Source organism: Nematolebias whitei, chromosome 14 (assembly GCF_014905685.2).
Source record: "Nematolebias whitei isolate Nwh7 chromosome 14, NemWhi1, whole genome shotgun sequence".
Taxonomy (NCBI): domain Eukaryota; kingdom Metazoa; phylum Chordata; class Actinopteri; order Cyprinodontiformes; family Rivulidae; genus Nematolebias; species Nematolebias whitei.
The window spans coordinates 26,704,493-26,710,117 of record NC_056511.1 but is presented as its reverse complement, the minus strand read 5'-3'; positions in this window follow the sequence as shown (position 1 = coordinate 26,710,117).

The window sequence follows — 5,625 nt, the reverse complement described above, 5'->3', positions numbered from 1 at the left end:
AAGACGATTGAACAGAGGCCTGTATTAGACATGAATGGGAGAGCATTCCTGTATATGCCACTTCCTGTAAGATGGCACCCGTGTACATGGCTTGCAATCCACCTCTGCTGATGGTCTTTGGATTATTTTTGTTTTTAGCATTTCTCATCTGTGACATCAACTCTCTGCTGGTGTATGACACACAACAACTTTTGGATCTTCGTTTTTCTGCCACTGAAGGCGCTTATTTTGAAACGGGCTCCATATAAATAGTCATGAAACTTTTCAACTATTGCCCACTTTAAGGACAGGAACTCTAATTGATGTATGGGGTAGTTCCTTTTAGAGGGGCTTAGTTTGCGACTGGCAAATGCCACAGGTCTCAGCCCTTCTGGGTACTCTTGATAAACGACAGCCCCAAGTCCACTTAGGCTTGCGTCAACATGCACCACGTATGGCTTGTTTGGATCAGCAAAAGCCAATACAGGAGCATTTGTGAGACAATGTTTGACCTGCTCAAAAGCCTCAGTGCGCGACTCATCCCACCTGTCTCCAAATGGTTCTTTCTCATCCAGGTAGGCATCACTCTGTTTCTTTTTAAGACTTTTCCCTCGTTGTGTGGGGGCGTAGAGGTATGGTACGACTATTCAGTATGCGGTAGTCTATACACATCCTTTAACATCCTCGTTCTTTTTTCTGACGATCACTATTGGAGATGCATAAGGGCTTCTAGACTCTTTGATAATACCCTCTGTCAGTATCTTCTGAATGTGACGATGCACATCATCGATGCCTGCAAGGGTAATGCGCCAGGAGCATTCACGGAATGGTCTTGACTCTGACAGCCGAATGCTGTGCTCGACTCCCTTGGCTAATCCTACATAAAGTTCATCTAGGGAGAAGACTGCTGCTCTTTTGGCTAATTTGTGACACAGTCTTGTCTTCCATTTTTCTGGGACTGGCAATTCTCCAAAGTTGATTTGACTGGCGTCAAAATGTTCATACTTGGAGTGGTGACAGTGTGTCATTGTAACAAAGTCAGCAACAAAGATTCTCCCTACAATGGTGCCGACAGGTAAGTTTGCACTCTTTTTTTACTCATTTTGAATCAGGACTGTACATTGGTTGTTTGCAGTAGCACTGCTTGGTATTACCATTGGCTGGAGTAATACTTCTGCAGGCAGTGGACTGGTGGCTGCGGCTTCAGCCATCAGGATTTCATTAGAGAATGGCTGGTCCAGCATGATGGTACAAGTGGCTTTAAGACTGCCACATGAAGGTATGGTCAGAGATCCAGGGCCTTGCCATTTTACAAAGCCTACTCCATCATCTTCTTCTGGAACTGATGGGGGAATGCTTGTCTCTGTACTGGAACATGATCTCTGAATGCCAAAAACATGAGCTGGAATACCAAGGGTGTCTCTGCATAGCTGAGCCAAGCGTTTTGAGAGACTTGCTTTGGCGTTGGTACCTACGATTACAGGTGTTTGATCAGGACCTGGTGGATCGGGACAAATCAGGGCTAGGACAGACATGATTGTTGGGGCCCCGGCCACCTTCTTTGGGAACTCCGTATCTACGACCACATAACCTAGGTAGAGGTAGCTAGAGTCACTAAGCCCCCATATGTCAAGCTTACTCACTAAGTGGATGGGTGTATTTGGCAGGTACTTTCTGTACCAGGACTCAAAAATTATGCTAACACGGGAACCACTGTCCAAAAGTGCATCACATAAGTGCCCATTCACATTCAATGGCTCAACTGAGGGTGGGCCTATCAGGCCTTCAGGTATGCCTATAGATTCAAACAGTTCTACAGCACTTTTTCTTACTGTGCATTCAGGATCAGTAAGGGGTGTGGCTGCAGCATTGGGCTGTAGGCTAATGGTTTTGGCTTTCTTGAGGGCATGGAGCAGTCTCTGAATAACTTTGCGTTGGTTTTCAGGTCTGTTGCATTTTCCTGCCATATGACCATTTTCACCACAACGATAGCAAAAGTGTTCTTCGCTCTCTGTTGAGAACCTAGCTGGTGTGCTAACTGCCATTACAACCTGTGGAGCTGCATTTTGACGTTGTGTAGTCTTTGAGTTCACTTTTTGCTGTAGGTGCTTGACTTGTTTTTTTTAGTGCCACTACTTCAGGATCAAAGCTTGTTACTGTATCAGTATTAGCTGAATGCTGTTCAGTAACTTGCACTTTAGGTCGAAGTTGGGTGGTAAGGGCTGCAAACATTGACTTGACTTTCTTTATTTCTGCTCGCAAGTTTTGTATTTCTGACTGTTTGTTCTCTGCTTGAACTTTGGTGTGCATGGTATGGACTGACTAATTGAGCTTTACCTTAGAAGCTTCGTACTCCTCCTCTGTTCTGATTTCTTTTAACAGCTCCAAGAAGGTAGGGGGTTTGACTCGCCTTTCTCTTAATCTGAGTTGCAACAACATTAAGTCAGCATTTATGGCCCCTTTAAGTAGCTGATCGACTCTGGCTGTGTCCATTTTGTTGACTGACAAGCCACCTCGTTGTACAATTTTAGTCAATGCACACTCAAGCCTTCTGAGGAAGTCTGACAACTTTTCACCAAGATGTTGCTGTAAGAGCCTGAAAGAGAAATACAGGTCTTCACCAAACTCAGCTAGTTCAAAAGTCCTTTCAGAGCCTCCAAGCACTTCAATGGAGAAGCATCAGGATCTGATAGGCGTATTGCTTTAATTACTTCCAGAGCTGTTTAAACTCTCCATTATCCTTCTTCTTTTGTCTTTGTCAGAACCATCAGTTTCTTCAACCATCAGGTAAGCTTGCTCTACCCAATGGTCGAACTGTTCTTCTCCAGACAGAGTAGGTACAATACCTGAAAATCCAAAAAAGTTCAATCTGGTCCTCTGGACATTCAAAAAAACAAAACAAAGCAAAAAAATATAGAAACGTTTCGTCTCATCCGAGAGACTTCCTCAGTCTGAGGTGCTGTTTTCAGCTCAGTCTCTTAAATAGCACCTTCTCAAAGTGGATCAACCAGTTTGCTGCTGACAACCAAGGTCAAGATGGACCATCAGCCTAACAATGGATCATTAGCACACTGATGAACGTTTACTATTCACAGGGGGTTGAGTGATACTAGCAATAACAGCAGTGTAAGAGGGGGACAGTTAGACCCGGAGGCCTCCACCCCTGTTTAATGATGGACGATTTCTTTTCACAAAGATGGCCTCCTTTACTCTTCTCTCAAACCATCGTTCCTCTCTGTCCAGGCTGTGAACATCTTCATCCCTGAAAGAGTGACCGCTGGCCTCGAGATGAGTGTATACCGCAGAATCCTGGCCTGATGATGTTGATCTTCTGTGCTGGGCCATCCTTTTGGCCAGTGGCTGTTTAGTTTCCCCGATGTAAGACTGATCACAGCCCTCCTGAACCTGAACAGCATACACAACATTACTCTGTTTGTGCCAGGGGACTGGATCTTTGGGTTGAACCAGTCTTTGCCGTAATGTATTTTGGGGTTTAAAAGCCACTGGGACGTTATGTTTAGAAAATAAACATCTCAGTTTCTCTGATACTCCCTCAACATACGGAATGACCACTGGTCTGGGTCTGGGTTCTTCCTTTTCACCTGATGGCTGACTGGAGTCCTGTTTGGGTTTTTTCTCTGCTTTCAGGAAGGCCCAGTTAGGATATCCACATTGCTCTAGAGCCTGTCTTGTGTGGGATTTCTCCTTCTGCCTGGCTCCTGAGCTAGTGGGGACGCTGTCTGCTCTGTGATACAGAGTCCTGATGACTCCTAACTTGTGCTCCAAAGGGTGATGGGAGTCAAACTGCAAATACTGGTCTGTGTGGGTGGGTTTGCAGTACACCTCAGTTTGCAAATGTCCTCTATCAGAGACTGAGACCTCACAGTCCAAGAAAGCCAACCTGCCATTTTTTACATCTTCTCGTGTGAACTTGATGTATTTATCCACAGAGTTGATGTGGTCAGTAAAATGTTGGACTTCCTGAGATTTAATTTTAACCCAGGTGTCGTCAACATACCTGAACCAATGACATGGTGGTGTCCCTGAAAAGGACATCAAGGCTCTCTTTTCTACCTCCTCCATGTACAGGTTGGTAACATTAGGAGAAACTGGAGACCCCATAGCACACCCATGTTTCTGCCTATAATATTGCTCCCCATATGTGAAGTAGGTTGACTGCAGGCACAGTTTCAAGAGTTGACACAGTTGTTCTGTGGAAAGCGTGGTCCTGCTGCTCAGAGTGGTGTCTGATTTTAATCTTAAACTGACCACCTCTACTGCATCATCAACAGGAATGCACGTAAAGAGTGATGTTTTCCTCCCAGGCTCTTATTGAGGTGGCAGCTTCTGTTTCTCCTCCCCCGTTTTTTTCCTTCTTCCTGCTCTGCTCTCTGTCTGAAGCGCCTGGGTCTCATCTCCCGAACATAAATTAAGAAGATTATGGATTTGGTATCGTGGGCATTCAACTCTATTGATAAGATTTTTTCATCAAAGCGACAAGGTCCTGGGGAACCGGCATGTCCAGCTAAGACTCACGCTGTAGGGTACGTCATGGATTTGTGGGGAGTGTGGCAGTTGATGTGCATTACAGTACTGTCTCAAGAGGATGTTGAAGACGTTTACATATTTGGACTTATGATAGCAGGGACTCTGCTTTTTGGCATCGGCCGGGCTCTGTTTTATCGACTTTTGAAGAAGACAGCGGGAGCAGTTTTGGCCATGGAAAAGCTTCCGAGTCAGTGTGAAGGTCTGGCCCTCGCTGTGGGAACTTTAAATCGTCTGGTCTACGAGCTTAACCGTAAGGTGGAGGCGATGACCACCTGCGGCTTCTGGGACTCGTCAGCGTGGTAGGTTCGACCTTGAAGGAGACTTGTAGCATGGATCAGTGAAATGAAATTCCACAATTAGGCTTTTTCGGAACCAGAACACCCAGATGGACTCAAGGCTGAAGAAAAAAATCTGTCTGCCTGAAGAATAACAAAAATTAAGCTCATCTAATCTGACTCCCAATGGCATCGGAGACAGGCTGACTATCAAATTTCTCCTGGGACATGAGTACCCAAGGACAAAAGCTTCATCTAACCCCTCCCCCCGAGAACTTTCTGTGCAAGCTTATCAGAACTGCTGGCTGAAAACAACATCCTCAGAAACTGTGGCTGATTTAAAGAAGTATTTGGATATCCAGGTAATAAACCATTGCAATAGTCCAGTCTAGACGTGACAAATGCATGGACCAGTTTTTCTGCATCATTTTTAGATAAGATGTTTCTAATTTTAGTGATATTACGCAGATGGAAGAAGGCAGTTCTAGTAACGTTTTTTAATGTGGTGGATAAAAGACATGGCCTGATCAAAAATAACACCAAGATTTTTAACATTTGAGCTGGAGGACAGATTAATGCCATCTAAGGAGGGAGGAAGACTGAAAAATTCATTCCTAATGATGAGGGGCGAAACGTTTCTTTTTAACAAAAAAAACGAAGTCCAGATGACATGATTCAAACTTTTTTGTTGTTATATACCTGGATGACTGAGAAAACAAACTTTGTGTTTTTGAAACCATTAGTGAAAAGGCCAGACTTCAGGGGTATCTGAGGCTGGCTTGAAACACAAGAGTCAGGGTGGCTTCTGGGTAATACCAGATGG